This window comes from Antechinus flavipes, chromosome 2 (genome assembly GCF_016432865.1).
Source record: "Antechinus flavipes isolate AdamAnt ecotype Samford, QLD, Australia chromosome 2, AdamAnt_v2, whole genome shotgun sequence".
Lineage (NCBI taxonomy): Eukaryota > Metazoa > Chordata > Mammalia > Dasyuromorphia > Dasyuridae > Antechinus > Antechinus flavipes.
Genome location: NC_067399.1, coordinates 376,971,672 through 376,996,120, shown reverse-complemented (window position 1 = coordinate 376,996,120; position 24,449 = coordinate 376,971,672). Strand labels below are relative to the sequence as shown.

The window sequence follows — 24,449 nt, the reverse complement described above, 5'->3', positions numbered from 1 at the left end:
CCTGTCGGGGCGGGGCCGGAGAGGGCCGAGGCGGGGCCAGCTCCTGCAGCTGTCCAGGAAGCTCGAGCGAAGGCTTTGGGACCTCACTGGGAGTAAGCTTGGGTGACTGCAGGGAGGGGTGAGGTACCGCCCCTTCCCTTCCCCCCGGAATGAAGGGAGGAAAGCTCCGCGCCTCAGTACATGGACTAGGACTTGTTCACCGACTGGCCAAGAAGGAGGAAATCAAGTCACTTTTCGGATCTGTCTTCTCAGTAAAAGGAGCGGATTGGACAAGCCGATCTCTAAGGACCTCTTCCAGGGCTATCCTATGTTTTGAGCTCTGACTTTCTATGAGTTTGCATCCTTGTTCCGCGTCCCCAAGTTCGCTGGGACCAGTTTTTGAATTTCCGGAGACTGCAGGTGGGAGTTTTTAACAAGTTTTATTTCACTGATTATTTCAATGAACTGAAATAAAAATTCTTAAAAGAGTAAAAATTGTGCTCCTATTTTGATGAGGGGGTTCACAGGTATGATATGGGATATGGGAATGATCTTTGTGTTAATTTAAGAAATAATCATCGGCTTTTGTTTTTGTCTCTGGGTTTTGTTTTTGGTGCCGAGATGGTTTGTTTGTTTTGTTTTATTTTGTTTTTAGCTTTACATAACTGAAGGAACTAAGATTCGGAAAGATTTATTTTCTCGGCAGAACGAGGAAGTCCTGGATAATCACATCATTAAATCTCAGTGTTTCCATACCTTTAGACTTTTAAGAGTTGTGACTGAGGCTTAATTGACGAGGAATCTCTCAACTCTTACTCTGGTTTCCAAAACTTAGGTCAGTACCTGGTAATTGGTAACTATTAAAAAAAAGAATGCTTGTAAATGAAATTGCCCTCCCCCCCCCCAAAAAAAAAAGTCGTTCTTATGATGGTAATCTATTGTTCTGTTCACAAAGCATCTTCCAAAGGGGGGAGGGGGGGAGACAGGGTTCTAGGTCCTGGGGAAAGAAAGACAAAAAAAAAAAAAAAAATCCCTGTCTTCCAAGAGTTTCATTCTTCTGGGGAGGAGTAAAGGGAAAGGAATGTAACATTTTATATTGATAAATAAATAGGCCATGATTTGAGGAAGGAGGAGTAAAAGGAAACGAATATAACATTTATATAAAGTAATAGACCGTGATTTGAGGAGGGAGAGGATGCTAATGGATTAGGAATGGTTTCATGGAGAAGGTGAAACTTGAGTTGAAACCTCAAGGAATCTAGGAATCATTAAAGAAAAAGCACATTCCATATCAATGAAATATAATGGAAAATAATATGATATGGAATATCAAGTTCAAGAAATGGCTAGGGCATAAAGGAGAATAATGTGATGAATATGAAGAATGAGGGTTGCAGAGGAGTCAAGGATTACTCAGGTTATAAACCTATGTAACTAGAAGAATGGCAGCACCCCTAATAGAAAGAGAGAAGGGTAGTAGGTTTGATGCATCTGCCAATATAGTAGTTCAGATCCAAGATAAGAATGAATGATTTATTAACCATAGCATGAAAAGGATTCTCCACAAAAATAAACCATTTATTCATAATAGAAACATGCTCCCATATATCCATTTAGAAACACCTATTTAGCAGAACAAGTAGTTGTGACTTTTCTATGTGAATAAGCCTCCTTTTCCCATAAGTGACCTTGTCACTCAATCAAACCTTGTCAAAGATGAACTAGCTTGAGGATTAGCCCCCTGGACCAGTCAAGTCTTAGGAACAACTTCCATGCTTTTTAAAGAAATCATTAGTCTAATCTACATGGCCTAGACCTGGGTAAATTTTGGTCTTATCACATCAAGCAATCAAGGAATCCTTGAGATGTCAAACCCTAGAGAGCTCTGCATACTGCAACCTCTAGTCTTTTCCTCTTCCTCTCCCTCTCCCTCTTTTTTTCCCTCTCCCTCTCTTTTTCTCTCTCCCTCTCCCTCTCCTCTTCTCTTCCTCTCCTCTCTCCTATTTTCATCTCATTTTCTCCTCTCCACATAATTTTTGCTTTCCTCCTCTTTAAATTCAATTCTATTTAATAAATAATTTAAATAGCTACAATGTGTAGGAGAAAGAGACTTTTTAAATTACCCAATCTCTGACTTCTTTGCTGTTCTGCTATTTCTGACTCTTCGGTATGCTATTTGGGGTTTTCTGGGCAAAGATCCTGAAGTGGTTTGCCATTTCTGTTTCCAACCCATTTTACAGATGAGGAAACTGAGGCAAACCAGGTTAAGTTACTTGCCCAGAGAGTTAAAAAGTGTCTCAGGCCAGATTTGAACTTTGAAAAATGAATTAGTTTTCCTCACCTACCACATGAAGAAGTTAAACATAAATGATCTCAGAAGTCACTCCCGGCTATAAATCAGATTCTATTTAACATGGATTCTTTGGTCCTCCTTTCACAGGAGTCAAGTCCTTTGCATTTTGCTGCTCCCTATATTCCTCAAACCTATAACCCTCTTCTGGAAGTCTAGTATCCAGAGGGGATTCAAGGGTTTGTCTTGCCTTTCTGCCATTTGTTCAAGCCTCCACTGACTGTGTTTCCCCTCATTTGTAGTGGCCCATTGACCAGCCCTCCAGTTCCATTTGACCACTTAACAGCATATCAATTTTTACAAAGTAATATTTACTTCAAAGATTAACAAGAACAAACATAAAAATTTCCTCTCAACACTTTGGAGGTATATCCTTCCCACTCCCATCACCTCCTAGAGCTGTGTTCAACTCATAACTTAGCTCAGTTCCTATATTACTTCCACAAAATTCAAGTCCAAAGCCCCACTAGGACCATTGTTCAAGAACTCCCTACTGGTCTGGCTACTACATCTGGCCTGGAATGTTGGACTCTGGGATTCCCATGACTTTCCTGTTAGCTGTGTGACTCCAGGCAAATAACTTAACTCTGATACCTGTTTCCTCATCTCTAAAATGAGCTAGAGAAGGAAATGGAAAATACCCCAGTATCTTTGCTAAGAAAAGGCATTCCAGTCCCTGCAGCTAGAACCAAAAAGGAAAGAAATAAGACCCAAACCTAAACTTCACATGACTCGAGAGGGGTCCCCCCTCAGGCCTTCCCCCTTACCATATTATGATTAAGGACTCTTAAACCTTAAATGTTAAGTCTTCCTCGGGGCAACTTTTAGGTTGTCTGGGCATATGTATTTGCTCCATTACACGATGACACTTAACCACATGCCCTTGAAATAGTTAAGTAACTTGGCTGGGTTCACACAGCTAGTGTCTGAGACCAGATTTGAACTAAGATTTTTTTCTGACGCTAGGCTCGGCATTATGCCCACAGCGCCACCTAGCTCCAGAATTGTATATATATCCACTCCTAATATTAGTTGCGTGATGGAAAACAAATCATTTCCCCTCTTTGTCCTCAGTTTTCTCATCTGTAATAAGGGGATAATAATACTCATAGGAAGCACTTGGATAAATGTTGAAAGAAGCTTGAAATAGCAAAAGCTCAGTGAAACTGTCTTTTCTTTTGAGCAACTAGAATCTCTCTGTGTCTGTGGTTGTTCTTTCCTTGGGTGTGTGTATGTCTCTTATTCCCAGATGAATGCATTGTCTCTTATTAGTCCAGTTGTTCCAGTGGCAGGAGGAAAGGAGAGAAAGTTCCCTTTCTCCCACCCCGCTCTAGGTATCTTCCCCACCAAGCACTCCTCAGACTGTGTTCATTAACTCTAGAACTAAAACTATTAAAAGTCATCTAGGTATGTAAAACCCTCAGGGGTATAACCAGTTCATTTGATTAGTCAAATGAGATATTTCCTTCTTGATCTGAATCAAACAGGTTTGCACTTCATAAAGGGATCACATCTTAGACTCATCTCTTTCATACCTCATTAAAATCTCATTAAGTGTGTGATGCACAACCTTAGGAGGAAACTCCTTCCCTTGCCAAAAACAAAAAACAAAACAAAACAAAAAACCTCTAAAAAGAGGTTTTCTTAATTCTGGTGAGTGATGAATAAACATATGTCAAAAACAACAAATCTAAAAAAAGGTTTTCTTAATTCTGGTAATTGAATACGTCAAGAGTAACATTTCCTGGATATGGTGAAAACAGCTCCACTGGAAAAAAAAAAGATGGAATTTATTCTAACATTTTGAGTTCCAGAAAAGTGAAAATGATCATCTAGTTATGAATTATAGAGCACAGAGAGGGCAGGGGTAAACACTGTGGAAAGAATACTTGTTTGGGAGTCAAGGAATATTTTTGAATTTTGCTAATTAGTTACTGTGTGACCTTAGTAGAGTCATTTGACTTCTGGCCAGTTTTTTTTTCCCTGTAATATGAGAATTGGTCCCTAAGATCCTTCCAGTTCCATATCCTATGATCTCAGGATTCTTGACTACATCCTGTGCTCTTTCCTCTCCGTATGTAACCACAAAAATTCTCAGAGTAAGAAAGCAAAAAGGGGTTTATGAAGATCTCTATCTGATAAGATGTTTATCGGTAAAAGGAGTGCAAAGTAAAAACTGCAAAACACAAGGTTAAATAGGCTAAACACAGAATCCCTCCATCCCCCTGCCTGACCTTTTCTCCCATTATTTGGGGGAGTTAGGTTTATAGTCTAACCTCAGAAATCCATCCCAAAAATAAAAGAGGTACTTAAATGCTAATTAAGAGATGGTAGGAAAGTGGAGGGGAGGAATACTTGCAACTTTTTTTTATCTACACCTTTACTTGTTATTTTAAAGTCTCAAGTCACAATTAAGGTATAGTTTAAGGCTATATTCTCATGACAGTGTCTTCACTCAATTTGTGCTTCAAGGATCCACGATTTGATCAGCTTGGATCCTCCTGATTTGGTGTAGCTCCTAAGGAGGCTATAGCAACAACTTTAAGGATACCTGACCTTAATCCTAAAGCCATCTGACTGTCAGATAACAATATGTCAATAATAAAGTTTCTGAGACAATGCTGTATACAAGACCACTCCTCCACTCCACCTTTAAGCCATAGAATCCAATACCAGACCACTCCTCAGTTCTACCTCAAAGCCACAAAATTAGCATATCAGTGACCCGAAGCAACTGATCTTTTCCCCTATAAATCTATCTTCTTGCTCCTGGTTCTTTGCTAAATTCTTTTGGAACTTAGTCAGCTGTAATTGGCATTACAATTATGATAACTTTGACCCTTGACTTGGAGATGGGTCCAAATTCTTTTGAGACACCTTATGACACTAGTCTGGAGCTTCAACCTTTGAACCCCAACACTCCCTCCACCAAACTGGGACATAATCCCTCCACTCAGGATCTGAAAGAATTCCTCTTTTGGTGACCAGAAAGGGGCATGAACCTCTCTGCAAGGAGACAGATGACAAATACATATCCTGAGTCCTTCGGCCTTGGATCATGAGTCCATAATATTTATCAGAGTCAGTGGGTTCCTGGTCTCTAAAGCTAGGGCCCTCCAGCCTCAAACACTTCTCTTGGCCACTACCCTCTGACAGACTTTGCTACTGACACACCTGTTAACAGCAGAATCTCTCAGCTTTGATGGATCTTCCGAATTGCCTGTATACTGGGCCCGAAAAGAACCGCCAAAAAAACAACAGAGGTACTTTATACTCAGGGTGCCGTGAGCTACCAGCTTGCCTCTAACCACTCCTACTGGAGCTTACAGTATGCAGTTTTGAAAAATGGCAGGAAAATGAGTAAACACTCAAACTTTTGTATGTTCAGAAAAGACTCCGGAAAGATAGAGTAGGTCAGAACACTTTAGTCTCCCCAATTTTCTTCCACAAAAAAAGACAATATCAGCTTAGAGGGAACCACAGAGAAGCAGAAATAAACAGAAGTGGTTATTCTCCTAAAAACAAGATTCCAGGAAAGGCCAATCTCTTTGGCCTGAATAATGTGCTAGCAGCCCCAGGCCTACTGCCACAAAACAAGGAAAGAACAAGCTTGGGGACAGCTGAGTAGGAGTCAGCCTCTAAGGAGAAGACTGAAGGACCTTCCCCTGTGAAGGGATGCCAAGCAGACCTGTGTGCTGACCAAATGGAAGTCCAGAGCTGCAGCCACAGTGGGGAAGGCTTGCACAAACCTAGTGAGTGGAATAGCAGAGGGCAGAGAATCTGCTGGCTGTGGGAGATAAGAGTTCCTGCTTTCAGTTTCAGAGCTGAGAGGACAATTGAAGTTTGCAGCTCCCACAAGGTAGTAGAGCATTTGTGGGACAGTGAGGAGGGACACTACTTAAGAGAAAGTGCCTAAGGCTGGGCCCTGGAACAGAATTCAGAAAATGAACAGTAAGAAGCACCTGAAGCTTGGGGCATTATTCCCCACACTTTAAGACTAGATTTTGATTATAACAAGCAGCTAAAACAAAATTAAGATGCCAAGATTGACCTCTGGTGGGATGAAGAATATGGTCTCCTCTTTAATATCCCCTTTGCTAAAGATTTCTCCGAGCACTCTTTCCTGATCTAATTACTACAGCCTTCCTTTTTCTCTACCTCCTTTGTATTGGTTTAATATTTATTCTGTATATATTTAAACAAATATTTCCCCTATTAAAATGTAAGTTCAATGAATGTAGAGGGTGCTTTTTAATATTTGTATTCCTAGGGTCTACTAAAATGTCTGCCACATAGAAGGGCTTAATGTTTGTTGATTGATAGATATTCTATCACCAACATGGATGGTATAAAAGTTTGTAGGAGAAATTTAATAAACATTATGGACTAACTCTATAGTTCCTACATCTTGACCAAAACCTAGCTCATCATTTTCCATATTTTCAGAAGTCTTTAAAGTTCAAGAAGCACTTTCTCACAACACTCTGAGGATTATTTGGTTTTTTTTATCCTGCTGTCCTTCAGGCATCAGAAGGCCTTTCCTGACCACCCAATGCTTTCCCTTTGAAGATGACCTCGTATTTTAATTGTATCCTATACATACTTAGATATCTGCATGTTGTCTTCCCTGTTGTTCCTTGAGGGCAGCCATTTCACTTTTGTACCATGAGAAATTAGCAGTGTTTGGCACACTGTAGGCACTTAATGTTTGTTGATTAAAAGATGCTAATATTACCAGACTGAAGATGAAATGTGTTATTCAGGTACTCATTATGACTGTGACCTCTCTGAATGGGATAAACTGTGTGAAGATCTCTCATAAGAATGTCACCTCTACCTATACCCTATTAGTACTATAGCCAAAAAGCTGGTGTTATTAATCTTACTTATCATACATTTCCCCTTTGTTACCCCTGCCCTTTTTGCCATAATTAATGATGGGAGTCTGGACTCCCTGGCCAATGGGAAAAAAGGTCAGAAGCGAGTGGGAGTTTCCTTGTTAGGAACTATATAATCCTGTGCTTGCAGCTTGTGCTTTAAACTCAATTGAGGACACCTTGTTTATTGGGAGTTGCCCTTTCTCCAAAGATTATGAAGTCCTTTTTGCTTTTTACCAAATTTGGGTAGAGGTCACTGTCCCATATACCTCTGACTATAGCACTATCTCCTTAGATCTGTCCAAGATCATGTTCATTATTTCCAAGATCTATCCATTTTATCCTCTGCCCTCCCCTTTTCTTCTCTCCATCTATTTTCCAACTCAGATATTTCTTTTTTTTTTTTAATTTTTTATTTAATAATTACTTTATATTGACACTCGTTTCTGTTCCGATTTTTTTTCCCCTCCCTCCCTCCACCCCCTCCCCTAGATGGCAAGCAGTCCTTTATATGTTGGATATGTTGCAGTATATCCTAGATACAATATATGTTTGCAGAACCGAACAGTTCTCTTGTTGCATAGGGAGAATTGGATTCAGAAGGTATAAATAACCCGGGAAGAAAAACAAAAATGCAGATAGTTCACATTCGTTTCCCAGTGTTCTTTCTTTGGGTGTAGCTGCTTTTGTCCGTCATTTATCAATTGAAACTCAGGTCTCTTTGTCAAAGAAATCCACTTCCATCAAAATATGTCCTCATACAATATCGTTGTCGAAGTGTATAATGATCTCCTGGTTCTGCTCATTTCACTTAGCATCAGTTCATGTAAGTCTCGCCAGTCCTCTCTGTATTCATCCTGCTGGTCATTTCTTACAGAATAATAATATTCCATAACATTCATATACCACAATTTACCCAGCCATTCTCCAATTGATGGGCATCCATTCATTTTCCAGTTCCTGGCCACTACAAACAGGGCTGCTACAAACATTTTGGCACATACAGGTCCCTTTCCCTTCTTTAGTATTTCTTTGGGATATAAGCCCAATAGAAACACTGCTGGATCAAAGGGTATGCACAATTTGATAATTTTTTGGGCATAATTCCAGATTGCTCTCCAGAATGGTTGGATTCGTTCACAACTCCACCAACAATGCATTAGTGTCCCAGTTTTCCCGCATCCCCTCCAACATTCATCATTATTTTTTCCTGTCATCTTAGCCAATCTGACAGGTGTGTAATGGTATCTCAGAGTTGTCTTAATTTGCATTTCTCTGATCAATAATGATTTGGAACACTCTTTCATATGAGTGGTAATAGTTTCAATTTCATCCTCCGAAAATTGTCTGTTCATATCCTTTGACCATTTATCAATTGGAGAATGGCTTGATTTCTTATAAATTTGAGTCAGTTCTCTATATATTTTGGAAATGAGGCCTTTATCAGAACCTTTAACTGTGAAAATGTTTTCCCAGTTTGTTGCTTCCCTTCTAATCTTGTTTGCATTAGTTTTATTTGTACAAAGGCTTTTTAATTTGATGTAATCAAAATTTTCTATTTTGTGATCAGTAATGGTCTCTAGTTCATCTTTGGTCACAAATTTCTTTCTCCTCCACAAGTCTGAGAGATAAACTATTCTATGTTCCTCTAATTTATTTATAATCTTGTTCTTTATGCCTAGGTCATAGACCCATTTTGAACTTATCTTGGTATATGGTGTTAAGTGTGGGTCCATGCCTAATTTCTGCCATACTAATTTCCAATTATCCCAGCAGTTTTTATCAAATAATGAATTCTTTTCCCAGAAGTTAGGGGCTTTGGGTTTGTCAAACACTAGATTGCTGTAATTGACTATTCTGTCTTGTGAGCCTAGCCTTTTCCACTGATCCACTAATCTATTACTCAGATATTTCTATTAAATTTTTCAAGTCTTCTAGTTTTTCATTTTGACTGTTTTATTTCTTGATGTCTCATTAGCTACCACTTGACTAATTTTAATTTTTAAGGAGTTATTTTCTTAAGTATTTTTTTTTTTTTTGCCTTTTACAAAGGTAATCTTTTAAATGATTTTCTTGCCTAGCTCTTCTTTTCCAATTTTTTTTCTATAGCTTATTTTTTAAAAATTTTTTTGCCTTTCTAAAAACCATTAGCTCTTTGGGGCATTCTTGTTGAGCTTATGCCCAATATTCATTTTTTTTTAAACTTTCAAATCATTGTCTTTTGAGTTTATGTCTGTTTCCCTGTGACCACAGCAGCTTTAGAAAGTCAGATTTTTATTATTTGCTCATTTCCCCTATTTTTTACTTTTCAATTTTATTGGGATCTGCTTACCTCTGAGGTACAAGTGATTGTCCCAAGCTTTAGGCTTTTATGTCCTGCTATTTTCACAGCTGGTTCTGCAGCCATATGTTTTTGATGTGTCCAAGATGTTGTGATCTGGAGAGAGGTATGTTCACTGCTATCTATATGCTAGTCTCTACCTAGGTAGGAGCTCCACTCTCACATGACCACAACTCTTCTCAATCCAGAACTGAGTAACAGGCAATGAAATTGTCAAATGGCCCCCAGTCCTACCTCAACCCCAGTGCTGTAGACTGAATTCAAATCTGGCTTCAGACAGTTAATAGCTGTGAGGCCATGAACAAATCACTTAAACCTTTTTGAGAGTTTAATGGATCATGAATGCAGTTAGGAGGATTGTGGTTTAAACAGATTATTGGATGCAATTAGCAACGAAAAACTCATTCTTGCTAGGTCAAATATTTGTATGTTTAGCAGCCAGCTCCATCTTGGCTGAACATCTACAGGTCCTATTTATTTTGATCACACACTCCCATATACTATAATGTTTCAGCCCACTTATTCCTTAAGCAGTTTAAATAAAAACTCATAAATATCTTAAGAACAAAATCTCTGCATAGACTTCTGTCATATGTTCTGCATGGACTAATCACCCTGAATTTGTGTGAAGAATTCCTTTAGATACAATTGGGCACTTTGGTCTCCCGATCTGTAACAAATGGCATCGTTGTAGGATTCTTAGAAAATGGGCTGGGGAAGGGAGGGAGATCCTCAAATGACCATCTACAGGAATGTGGGTACCAGCAGTACAACTAATAGACTCATGTAGGCCTCCTAGAGAGTGGGAGGGACTCCTCGAAGGAATGAGCACTCTGCCAGCCAAGAACTGTTGGCAAAGAGATTAGGGCTATAAGGCCAAAACTAACTTGGCTGTTACTATGTCAGTGAGCAATAGGGCACTAATTAAGCAACCCACAAGGCTAGTAGTGCTCAGGAAAGCCATCACTTCTTTCACAAGAAGCCTACCATTTGCAAAGGGGGCAGACCAGGAACTCCCAATACTCTACAAGTGCCCTGCCTGCTGCCATCTTTGGGGTAAGAACGTCTATCTTTAGGTTTCTGATTTCTGCTTTCCCCTTAGTCATATGTACAATAGTAGTTTCTAGGCTGGTTCACCTGTCTTTTGCCCCAAGGAAGAGGAAGGGCAGTAGGTGACACAACACAGTAATCCATGCAATTGCAATTGCTGCAATGAAGATGCTTCCCTACACCAACCAAAAAGTGATAGTGTTTAAATAAATGGGATTACTGAGACTACAGCACTAATACACAGAACTATTGATTTCAGAAAAATGTGAATAAATTTGCATAAAGTGAAGAGTGAAATGGTAGAACCAAGAGATATACTAACAGCAATATTGTTTTAAGAACACTTTTGAGCAACTAAGTCATTTTGATATTATACTCAAGTTAAACACAAAGGGCATATGAAAGTATCTATCTGCATCCAGAGAAAAATAAATAGAAGTATATATAAAGTAATTTTATACATGCACACACATGTGTGTGTGTGTGTGTGTGTGTGTATGTGTATGTGTGTGATGGTAGTTATCTCTAGGGTTCGAGAAGAAGAAAAAAGAGAAAAAAGAAATTTATATTATAACTTTATTATATAGTTAAAAGAAACAGTTGTACGTAACAGATTTGCAATTTCATGTGCAATCATCTTTTTTTCCATTTTATGATGTTATGGAAATGTTTGTTTTATTTCACAAATTAAAAACAAAGATTTCTTAAAATACCTTAAATAATAATCTAGAACCATTCTTTACACTCAGGATCTTGGGAATAGATGGAGTGGGGGTCCACTAGAGATCTGGAAGTTCCCTTCTATTGAGAACTTCTCCCCATAGGGGGCACTTCTATCTCAAGAGTTAGTGCCACAAGAGTCACAGGCAATCTGGCCAGCATAAATAAAGTTCATCTTTCAGGAGTCGCCAAGAGTTCTACTATAATCCATATGAAGAATCCCAAATGCCATTCAAAAGCTTACCACTGGGGCAGGTAGGTGGTGCAGTGGATAGAATACCAGCCCTGTAGTCAGGAGAACCTGAGTTCAAATGTGACCTCAGACACTTAACACTTCCTAGCTGTGACCCTGGGCAAGTCACTTAATGCCAACTGCTTTAGTAAAACAAAAGAAAGCTCACCCACAAGTATATTTAATTCTCTAACTTCTGAGTTCTAATAAGTCTAATAACTTCTTCCATATCACAATCCTTCACATAACTGAAAACAGCTTTCATGTCTCTCCTCCTTCCCTCAACTCCTCTCCCCTCCAAAAGGAGCTATTTCACTCATTTTCTGCAAGGCATTATCTACTACAGTTTTGATTATTCCTGAGTCTTTGTAGTTTAAAGTCCCTTTCAGAGGCACCCTAGTGTTAAGAACATTTGACATAGTAAAGTTGGACTCAGAAAGACTGGTTTCAAGTCTTGTCTCCAAAACAAACAACTAACTCTGACTGGGATGCTTTATACTCAATGAGCACTTGGTTTTCCCATTTATAAAATGATAGGATTATAATACTGCCTACCTTATAAGATAGCCTATTTTAAACCTCAAGGTGTTATAAAAATGAGATACCAATTTAGCTAACAAACTTAATAAAAGTACCTACTATATGCCAAATACTATGCTAAAGTGCTTGGGATATAAATACAAAAAAACAACCTCCCTCCAAAAGCTCAACAATCAGTCCCTGCCCTCAGGGAACTTATAATATAATGAGGGAAGACAATGTACAAAGGAAAGCTAAAAATGAAAGATAAGGAAAAGTCCTTTGTGAGGGGACGGAAGAGAAAGTGTGGAGAATTTAAAATGAGTTCTACTTGAGAAAAGAGATGTCAGTCTGGTACCCTCTGCTGAAGAGATGTGAAAAATAAGTATGATTGAATATTGCAAGATGATAACATTTCCCCATGGTGAGTTACTTTGAGGCTTGTGGAAAAGCTAAAATGAGTGCTGCCATGAAGGAAATGTGCTAAGAGATCCCAGCTCTGACATTTTAAGATAACATGAAATATGGCATCTTCACAAGACTGGTTTGAATAAATGAAAGTATGGTTTGATAGACAATCAGAGAAATATTTGGGTCTTTCAAAAAAATTTAGATCTTAAGTGATATCTTTTGTTTTTTACATCACCTGCAATTTCCTTAGTATCTTTTTCTCCACTCCCTTCCAGAGAACTATCTCTTGTAACAGAGAATTAAAATGAAGGGAAAAAATCATTAAAACCAACCAACACATTAGTAAAAGATATTTTATGCAATGTTCCATGCCTGAAAAACCACAGCTGTAAAAGCAAGCAAGGAGGGCATGTCTTTTCATCTTTTCTTTGGAGTCAAGTTTGGCCAATATGATTTCACAACATTCAGTTTCAATTGTTTTGTCCTATTTGCCCTACTGTACTTGGGCACATTATTTTCCTAGTTCTGCTAACTTCATTTTATACCAGTTCATATCTTTCAGCTCCTGCCTGTATTCATCAACTCTTAAAACACTGTAATATCCAATCACATTCATGCATCACAATTTGTTAACTATTCCCCGAGCTGATGGGCATCTACTTGTTTCTAGTTCTTTCCTACCCCAAAGTTTGGCTATAAATGTTTTAGTATGAATTTCTGTCATTCACCCACTACATTGAAGTATTGGCAAGCAGTGGAACCTAGAGGTCTAAGAGTATAGACATTTTAGTCACTTTACACAATTTCAAACTGTTTTCCAAGATGGCTGTAACAGCTGCACCAGCAACATATTAATGTGACCTCTTTTTTACAACTTCTCTCCAAAATTGCTTCCTTCTATATTTTGTCATCTTTGCCAATTTGTTGGATATGAGGTGAAACTTCATAGTTGTTTTGATCTATATCTGTCTTTTTTAGAACATTTTTTCAAGTAGTTAATAGTATGCAAATTCTTTTGAGACCCTTTAACTACTGGGAAATAGTTGTTCAAAATCATTCTTACCAATGAGTTTAATATGGATTTGCACTATGGAAGCCTATGAACTCTTATAGAAATAGTAAAATACTTTCGGAGCAGTGAGGTGGCACAGTGTATAGAGCACCAGCCCGAAGTCAGGAGTATCTGAGTTCAAATTTGCCCTCTGACACTTAACACTTCCTAGCTGTGTGACCCTGGGAAAGTCACTTAATCCCAATTGCCTCAGCAAAAGGAAAAAAAATATTAAAATCTTGGTACCCCTGTCTGAAGTCCTTTTCCAAACTTAACAGAATAAAGGATATTTTGTCAATATATAATCATCCCAAGAAAATGATACTCTATTTAAAATTCTTTCCACTTATTACCTACTTGACAGGAAGAGTTCTTATTTGCATGTCAGTGCTTTGCAGTGCCTGGCATATACTTACTGTTTGCTTACTCTATTTACCTATCAATCAATCAATATCCATTTCTTTTTATCATCTATCTCCTACTAATTATCTGCTTACTTCCAGTCCATACAGCAATTTTAGGGCCACTTCCAGCCATATATGGTGACTCATTGACAGGCCAGTCTGCAGTGCACTAGCTCCCCTGCTGCCAGCTAGCTCTCAGTTCCTGCTGTAACCGGCTCTCTTCTGGTAGACAGTACTAACCCCACTCACAGAACTCTGCAGACATTCTCTCATGGACACCAATTAAAGGGAAAGAAATGCAAAAAAGATGAAAGCTAGCAGGAGGAATCCCATACAAGCCAGCCTGTGGGACTGGAACAAGAAAAAGACCCTTTCTTTCTCCACCCTTTCCTAAGAATACTATCTGGCCACCTAGAGAGATATGGTCAAGAAACTGTCAGGCAGAAACTCAATATCCCTTGTTCTGGGAAGGGAGAAGACAATCAAGGAATCAAGTTTTTCATAACATTAAAATACCAAGTCCTTTTAACAATGAGTCATCGTGTCTCTTGTATGAGAATACCTGCCCATTCTCTCTGCCAACCCTATACTACTTCATTGTTTATACGATATTCCTAACTTATGAGGTGGGTTGAAATGGGGACAGGAATGGTTCTTTGAATACTTGCTGGAAAAGCCGATGATAGCACTAGGAATTGGGGCTGCAATCCTATTTTAGGAAGGCACAGAAGGGTACACAAACAAGAGGCAAAAGGTACCGAGGCAGATGGTAAGGGGACAAGGGATGGAACAGTAAAAGGAGATGGGCACCCTAAGGAAGAGCAAAGGGAGAAGAGGCAAACCACCACTCATATAACCATAGATTTGGAGTACTCAGCAGCATGGACCCAATGGAGATAGAGCGTGGAGGGGAGGAGGAATTTGAAGTCCCATTTTTATAAGGGTTTTGAGGGGAAGACAGCTCCTATTTGCTATCTTGGGGGTTAATTCATCCACTATGTCCACATCTTAAAATGATCAGCACTTTTTACTCTGCTGGCCTTACTGTGGAGATCTGGAACTTGTCTGAGATTTATACATCATAGGACAAGAAGGTCCTAATAGCAACATTCAGATGGTTTCTACTGATCTAACACATACTACCAGAATGTGAATTTTGGTTATTTATAAATCATTCTTCTTTTATCTTTGGGATGATTTGTAGATGACTTCCAGGTTACCCTTTGCAATCTTATTTCCTGCTATATTAATTCCCTACTATACTGACTTGGAGAGTTGTCAGAGATTCCAGATTAAGACACAATTTAATCATATAGGTAAAATAAGTCTTACTATCCCCACTTTGTAGATGAGGAAAACTAAGATCCAGAGACATAAAGAGACTTATGGAAAGGTCACAAAGTTGTAATTAGTAGAATTTGAACCTTGATTCTCTGCCTAGGATACCATTATACTCCTTTTATTTTTTTAAAGAGCCACAAATAATTCAGTAACACACTCTAAATTGTTTTCTTCAAAATAAGGACTTGACTCTACAAGAATTTTCAGTAAACATGATAAACTCAGGCCACAGCCTGTGCATTGTATTCTATATGCATTCAAAATGTCAATATTTTAGACTACCAAAAATAGGTCTAATGACTATTTTGTGGCCTAATTATCTTTAAGTCACTTTCAAAGTTTTGGCATCTAGGAGGATGGAAAATATCCTTCACTGCACATTTAAAATTTTTTCAAACTCACTGAGCTTTGGATAGAAATATAATCTGAATGCTCTGTATTCATTGGCCTGGAGAATCCAATGAACCTTTAAGTAATTAAGACTATTTAGAACTTTTAAAAGAAAAAAAAAAACTAGAAAGGCCTGTTTGATTAGTGTGGTTGAATTCTATGTAAGAATGACAAAAATGTAATAATGGTAATAGCTCACATTCATGTAGCTGGTACTTTGTCCTTTATGAATCTGTATCCACAGTGTTTTCTATTTACACTGTTAAAAGAATTCAGAAATAAACTGATGAAAGACTAATCTTTTTTTAAAAAATTAAGTCTAGACTCCTGTCTGAAAAACATACTATATTTCTCTGAATGTGTGATAGTACTCATCCAGAAGTGAGTAGAAGTTATGAGTATTTCTATAACTATTTACTTTTAGTATTTCAGGGCAAGGGCTTGCAGGAGATGGGAGGGGGAGTTACCTTGTGAATGAGTCATCAAGATGATGGCCTAAGAACCTGAACCAGGTCACTTTGCTCCAGAAGCCATGCGGTCTTTCTCATGCTCTCACCTCTGACTCCTCACCCTCTACCTACAAATTTGCCCAAATTTTCATTCTTTTTTTTTTTTTTTTTGAGTCAATCAGATCACATAGCTGGTATTTGTGGTAGGATCTGAACTCATCTTAATTTCGGATCCAGTGTGCTATCTATCCACTGCACCACCTAGCTATCCCCTCTCATTTGTAAACTTCTCTACCTTCCTCTTCACTACTCTCAATCCTTTGCAATCTAATTCTGTCTCATCACTGACGTATTCTCCCAAAAGTCACCAATGACTTCCTGTCAAACCCAGTAACTTTTTGTCATCTTTCTTGATCTTTCAAAAATACCACAGCTCTTCTGGTTTTCCTTCCTTTCTAACTACTCTTGTCTGGGCTTCCCTATTCCTTCCAATGGAACTTCCTCAAGATTCTCTGTCCCTTTCTCCAAGCTTTTCCCTATGCTTGAAATGTATTTCCTCTTCTGTTAAAAGAGTTTCTCTTAAAGCCTATCTCACACATTTTCCTAATACTTCATCAGTTAATCTCAAAGTAGATTTACTTCACATGTAATTATTGGTGCAGACATTATTTTGCCTAAGAGACTTTCCTAAGAGGAAAGACCTCAGCAAAGTATTTGCCACATAAGCAGTGCTTATGGATTGATGTGGGCAGCAAGGTGTTGCAGTGGAAAGAGCTGTGAGCCCGATGTCAGGAAGAGTAGAGTTAAAATTTGGCTTCAGGCACTTCCTAGCTATGTAAGCCTGGCTAAATTACTCAATCTTGTCTGCCTCAGTTTCTTCAGCCGCAAAATAAGCTGAAGGAGGAAATGGTAAACCATTCCAGTATCTCCCCCAAGAAAACCCCAATGTGGCCCCCAAAAGTTGGATACTGCTGAAATGACTAAACAAAAAGGTTAATAAGTTGTGGTGATAACTCTACCGCCATAACACTGACATCTGCACTCTTTTACTATTGTTTATATTGATCTGAAATATTGCGATACCCTCAATACCCTACCTTCTCTGTACAAAACCCAAAATGAATTTGTTATCTTTCCTCTGCCCCTCCCTATTGTCTCATCAATGTAAAATATACACTTTTTTCTTGGCTTTCCACTATTTGGTAACCCCTTGCTTTTCCAGTCAAGTGTGCTCTGATCTCAAACTGGGTTATTCACCCATACCTTTGCTCACCCTGTTCTCTATACCTAGAATGCCCTTCTTCCTTTCTTTATGTGTTGAACCCTACTCATCCTTTAAATTCCAAATCACATGTTTTAAAATTTTAACATCCATTAAAAAAAAAAGTTATTTAAATGTATCTCATTTATATTTTAATCTGTTTCAGGTAACACTCCAGAGTATTGTGGGCCACATGCAGCTTGTAGGTTGAGTGTCTGACACCTCTGCTCTATATCATGGTGACATCATTTGCTGCTCATGTTTGGGCCAAGAGCTCCTTTGCCTGATCCAGAATCTCAGGATTCTCTGGGAAGCCCTCCTCTGAATCCAAGAGGTTTGGTGCATGAAACCCACCATCAATCCACTGTTCCTGCTCCATCATTGTACTTCAGCTCCCAGCGTCGTCCTGGAAATACTCATTTTGCTCTGCCTGCTGCCATCTCTGGAGCCATGTGGTTCCATCCTCTCCTGGGGCCACGTAGTTCCCTGATGCACGTGGTTCCCTGGAGGGGCCGTAGAACCACAAGGTCACAAAGCTTCCCAGTAGCAAGAGCCAAAGCCTGTCTGTACCCACTGCTGCCAGGTGAATGCCGTTTCCTGTTCTCCAGACCTCCTTTTAAAGGCTAAATCCCCAAACTTAAATTTGGTTATGTGCTGGTCATGTTAGTTATCCTTGATAAGATGTAAAATAACAAAAATCCAGAGCAATGAAAATGGAAGAAAACAATCAATCCCATAACAAAAATTTTATCCATGTTAACCTTTTCAAAGGAATCTCTTGGAAAATCTTGAATACTTCCTATACTTATAATCCTCATTCTGGGTTTTGTAATTTCTGGAAGCATCTATGATATAATATAATTATCTTTTTTAACTCCCTATCAGGACATAAGCTCTGTGTGGGCAGTGTCTTGTCTAAACTTTAGATGTGGATCCTTAGTGGGTCTGGGTAAGCCTTCTATTGCTGGATATGAAAAACCCAGAAATTGGGCAGGAAAAAAATAAAATCACTAAATCAGTAGCAAGAGAAGTACTCTGTATCTCTCTACTCTGTGGCCAAATATAGAGAGATACAGATCTGCACCTCCAGACTGAACCATCAGTGTGACTCCCCAGCAAAGCAGGTAGTCATAAGCTACCTTGTGCTTATATATCCTAATAGAGGTTATTGGTCTGATTCTTTGAGGCTGTCTCATAGCAGAATAAAAAAGCTTAAAGCTCATATCAGTTTTGGAGTCATCAGCACCCAGAGAGGACACTGGAGATTCAGGACAAAATAGTTACTTTACTACAACACATGATCATCTCCTCAAATACAGTTCTGGGTCTTGCTGCTAACACGTTTTTCCCTCCCTTCTTTGGCTTTCTCAGCTCCACCATTTGTAAGAAGCTGCCCTATCCAATGAGGATATGCACCAAGACCATCACCAGGCATACAGGCTCATAAGGGCTTTTTCTGATCCAAATCTTCTGGCCAATGTAGCATGAGAGACACTTTCATATCCTTTCCCCAATAAAAATTTGCAAAACCTGAAAATTTTCCCATATGCATAGGTACACTGGATCATAGATGTAGAGCTGTAAACATCTAATAATACAATTTTCATCTTGCAGATGAGAAAACTGAGGTCTATGGGGGTTAAGCGAATTACTAAAATCATAAAGATGATAAGGATCTGGTAACAAACACCATAAATTTTCATTAACTGACTTACAGTAGAGAAAGATAAGCATTTACATAGAACATTACAAATACATTACTGTTTTAAGTAGCAGATTAGACAAATGAGTCACATCAGAAACATAATGCAATATGGAACATAAAATATACAAAAGTTGCATGTTATATGACATATTGGGGTCATAAAATTGAAATCATATGCAATACATATCATATGATGAGGTTATATACAAAACACACATACATTCCCCATCAATGGATATTATATGTACAATTTCCAATAACATTCACCCTCAGAGTATGTCATAAAACCCAATTACAAGTAAGGTCTTTGTGCTAACTCACTGCTCAGCCTTGGTAGCCTCACTCCCTGTGCCCTAGAATCTCATTGCTAAGTTCATGGAAAACCCAATTTGACTATTACTGTTTCTAAGCCCTACTGAATCTTTTTTTTTTAGTTGTGTTCAATACTTTCCCCATCTTTTCTTGGCAATGACACTTAATTGATTTGCCATTTCCTTCTTTTTATAGATGAATAAATTGAGGGAAAACAGGGTGAAGTGACTTGCCCAGGGTCACACAGCTACCAAGTGTCTGACACTGGATTTGACTAGTCTTCAGGCTTAGCACTCTTATCTACTATACCATTTAACTGTTTATCATTTTCTCTATAGGTTGCCTCAATTACTATATCTCAAGGAGTGGGCAGGAAAAAGAGCATTCCCAGAGCTATCCTTATCCCTTTTCCCCTATTGTGACTTCCAGAACCATTTTGACCCCTTCTTCCCTATCCTGACTCCACAATCTATGGAGAGATCCTTCAGTCTGGAAAAGCCATGGCAGGTTTTCCCTAATCCTCAGCTAGACAGCTATACCAGGTAGTATAATGGATAGAGCACTGGGTCTGGAGTCGGGAAAACCTGAGCTCAAACTTATCCTCAGTAACTTCCTTAGGTATGTGACAATCTCTGTCTCAGTTTCCTAATTGGCAAAATGGACATTATAGCACCAAACTCCCAGAGTTGCTGAGAGGATCAAATGAAATAAAATTTGTATTAAGGGCTTAGCACAGTGTCTAACACATAGTATTGTAGAAAGTTTATTCCCTACCATCATGCATTGTTCCAAATTTTATATGGATAATATATATTTATATATTTTTTGATATGGATCTCTACAGAGATATGTCTTAATTTGCACTCTTATCAGGAAGAGTAGTAGCATGTCATAAGTCCTCTGCAATCATGGTTGATTTCTATATTGGTCAGAGTCCCTAAGTCATTCAAAGCTATCTTTATATTGTTGTTTGGTATAAATTGTTCCCCTGATTCTGCTTATTTCACTCTGCATCATGTCTTCCCAAGTTTCATTACATTCATATGCAGTAACTTTTTTAGCCATTCCCCTATTTTATAGCCATTTCCCTATGTCTCAATTTCCAATTTTTTGCCATTGCAAAAAGTTCCTGTAAATATTTTTGTACATATGGGAAGTCCATAAACCATTAAATCAACTGTTCTGGTTGGTTTTCTGGAGGTCTCTGGACCAGCCTTTGTTTCAACAGAGTAATCACCCCGAAAATAGTCGGGTGTTAAAGTCCAAATTCTTTACTATCTCCTTCAAAGTCTTGTCTCTTTGCCTGGGGCTTCATCTAGCTTTCTTGAAGTTCTCCCGAAAATGTCTTGATTTCTGTGGGAGAGGCAGGAGGACCACCATGACAGTCTCTGTCTTGAAGTCTGTCTCAGTCCGAGAGCTTGAGCTCCTGCCTCCAGTCCTCCATCTTCTCTGAATCTGTCTCTGAGCCCTTCTTTGGCTGAGTTTGTCCCAGTTTATATGCAGTATACTTAACCATTCTATCACTAGGGAATCATTATTTGTGGTAAGATTAAATCAATCATACTGAACTAGAGAACTATTAATTACCATGTTAAAGTAGATAACCATTGTATTATCATTCCACTGACTTAACACCTTGTAAGAATCCTTGTTTCAAGTATAGAGTTCTGACCCATAACATTCTCCTCTCTCTGTTGGGCCTCTACCATCTCAGGCATTTTGTGCACTCTACATGTCACAAGTTTTTTATTAACCTTCCTGTAGCAATTCCATTGCAGATGTGAAATGCAAAGTGTTGATGTGTTGCAAGGTGATAGAAATATCTCTCAAATGTTCTCTAGATGAACATATGTATCCACCTCCCCAGCTCTGAACTTATTAATTCTATTACACCTTGTTCAAAGACAGTCAGAGATATGATCTAAAATTATCTCAAATTTATAAACCCCCCCCAAAAAAAAACCCTATTTCATGAACTAAATTAGTTACAGCTTATACATTTAAAAAAAATTTATTTTCCCAAAGCCTTTTTCTCTTCTATCAGTAGTAAGCAGCTAATTTAGACAACTTTGTTACTAATATTTACAGCAATAAATATTACAAAGGATCTCAACAACCAATTGATTCCTTCATGAAAGATGGAAGATTGGAATCACTATCTAACAATTCAGTTCTCTCATAGCAGCTTAAGCTTCTCCAGAATCTTCAGGATGTCTCCTCCACATAAGAAAAATTAAATTCAATTTTCTCAGAATGTCTTTCCAATATCTCTGAAAAAAGACAGTTTATTCTCACAATCTCTTATAAGTTCTTTTCTCCAGTTAATTCTCTGGGTTTCCTCAGGAAAAAAAATCTCCCCTCATGAACGCCTCTCATAAGCTGTCAAAGATGCTGGTTGACTCTCACTTATCAAGAGTCTATTCTTCCCCCCACCTCAAAGTATAATAACAATATTCAGCCTATGTGACTATTAAAAAGGAGTTTCATTTTCTCAAGCTATTCCAACAAAGGCTGGATAATCACTCACTGGAAAGGTAGTAGAACAAACTCACACTTTAAACAGGAATTGTGTTAAATGAGTTTTAAGGTCTTATTTGAAGACTTCTAGTGAGGGGAAGGAAGACTATCGCCTCCTCCCAAGAAGAATTAAAAGTCTTTTTCTCTCTTAGAGTCTCTTTGGTAAGCTAGGTAGTGAAATGGATAGAGCCCTAGACTTAGGATTAAAAGGCTCACATTCATGAGTTCAAATCCAGTCCCAGACACTTAATATCTGGGTGATCATGGTCAGGTCACGTAAACCTATTTGCCTCAGTTTCCTCATCTGCAAAGTGAGCTGAAGAAGGAAATGGCAAACTACTTCAGTATCTTTGCCAATAAAACTCCAAATGGAGTCATTTAAAGTTAGACATGACTAAATAACAAGAACAACTAAAGGTTAGTCATTTCTCCTTATAGTTTACTTAAATCTGTTTCTTCTTTCAAGCACGATAAATTTAATCCATTTTACACTTGCAAATGTTAAAATTTTTTCAAAATTAGAAATTTCATTCTCCCTTTTTCCTACCTCCAGTCTTCTCTTATCCAGACATAACATTCATACTTCCCTTAGCCAACTTTTTTCCCCCCGTGAAGCAACTGGGATTAAGTGACTTGCCCAGGGTTACACAGCTAGTAAATGTTAAGTGTATGAGGCTGCACTTAAACTCAACTCCTCCTAATTCCAAGACTGTTGCTCTATCCCCTATGCCATCTAGTGGTCCCCAAGCAATTCTCAAAGAACATAGATTCATAGCCTTTCCCCATTCTAGTTCCTGTCCTCTTGATACCCTATAGATTTTCAATACCCTTCCTGAAATGTGATTTCCAAAATACTATGTCTAACCAGAACAGAATATTGTAGGGCTATCAAATTCCCTTATGATGGATAACCTGCCTCACAATAGAGTATAAATTTCATTGCAGTTTTTTTTGGGAGTAGATGGGGTGCCATGTCACACCATTGACTCTTTTAGAACTTGAGGATAACTAAAGTCCTCAGATCTTTTTTTTTTTTTTAGAGCAATTGCTAGTCCTGTTTATAATTATCCAAAGTTCTTTCAATGTAGTTAGTGGATGAGCATTTTTATCTTCTCTGGTTCAACGTTGACTCTTTGCTAAAATACTGTGAGACCCAGGTATGTGGTAAAACTTCTGCAGAACTAGCATTTGTCTGTCAGACCTGCTTCCTCTATCCAAGTCAATATTTCCATCAGTCTTTTATGTTTTCCCAGTATTCCAAGAAAATGAGGTCATCCAGATATACAAGTAGTTGATGTCTCCAACTATTTTCTCTATGGGCCACTGAAAAATGGCAAATGCCCCTGCCACTTCTTGAGATACACACTCAAAAGCATTAAAAATCCAGTGGGTCAGATCAAAGCTGGGTTGTCTTTTGTCTGCCTTTTGACAAAGAGATATGGAAATAGCCGTTTCATAAATCTAATACTTAAAAACCACTTATTGCCTAGCACATGCCCTAAGGGGAAAACCTGTTAACATTCATTCAGAGTAATGTCTTCATCTTTTATGTCCCAATGCTGATTGTGTAGGCAAATTTCTATTCACTTCTCAAATGCATTCAACATATGTGTGGTGATCTCACCTGCATATATGTAAGCCGAAGATTATTCTACTCTTTTCATCTGCTCTCTGTTGATGGTGTCCTTGCATCCTCTGATCCTCTGATACTTTTCTTCTCCAAGCAGAACAGGTCTGTTGTCCACAGTTAACATTTCTCTTTCTCTTTTAAATAGTTTTTTATTTCCCAATAACATATAAAGATAATTTTCAACATTCATTTTTTTATAAAATGTCATGGTTCAAATTTTTCTCCCTCTTTCCCCTTCCTCAAGAAAAATGTCATTACTTACTTTTTAGGGGGAGGTAATCCAGGTTAAGTTACTGGTCCAGGGTCACCTATTTAATGTTTGAAGCCAGATTTGAACTTAAATCCTACTGATTCAGGGCTGGCATTCTATCCATTGTGCTACTTACTTGCTCTCAATAGTCTTTCTTAGTAGGTGTTTTTGAAAGTGCTTGCTTTCAAAGCTGAGTGAATAGTGATATTTTGAAACCAATCCAACTTGAGTTTGCTCAAGTTAGAATTATCTTTGCAGATATGAAATAATTCTCAAAGTGATAACTCTTGGTAGTAACTGATCATCATCTGACTGCTTCTGTTTTAGTTCAAGACCGGCTAACAGTACCTTCAGATCTTTGTGTTATATATTCACACACTAATGCCAAACTAGCCTCATCTGCTTCCTTAAGTTTTACTGCACTTTTCTTTGATGTTGGGACCCCTGGATGGTGCAGTAGACAAAAGTGTGGGTCTGGAATCAGGAAGATCTGAATTCAAATCCAGCCTCAGATACTTACTAGCCACATGATCCTGGACATATAATCCTATTTACCTCAGTTTCTCCTTCTGTAAAATGACCTAGAAATGGCAAACCACTCCAGTATCTTTCCATGTAAAATACAACTAAACAGCTCTGTTGTCTTCTGAAACTATCCAT

General features: G+C 38.3%; 1 protein-coding gene and 2 long non-coding RNA genes across 7 annotated transcripts in view; 1 reads left to right on the top strand and 2 right to left on the bottom strand.

The window, feature by feature from the left end:
* DEGS2 (delta 4-desaturase, sphingolipid 2) overlaps nucleotides 1-24,449 on the bottom strand; it is a 141,976-nt gene that overhangs the window by 70,860 nt on the left and 46,667 nt on the right. The window lies entirely within an intron of this gene.
* On the top strand, nucleotides 72-18,017 carry LOC127549912 (uncharacterized). The gene is made up of 2 exons (XR_007950747.1): nucleotides 72-399; nucleotides 17,542-18,017. It is a non-coding gene; the product is annotated as an uncharacterized LOC127549912 (long non-coding RNA).
* Nucleotides 11,160-23,793, bottom strand: LOC127549913 (uncharacterized). The gene is made up of 2 exons (XR_007950748.1): nucleotides 23,534-23,793; nucleotides 11,160-17,878 (listed from the first exon to the last, which is right to left on the bottom strand). It is a non-coding gene; the product is annotated as an uncharacterized LOC127549913 (long non-coding RNA).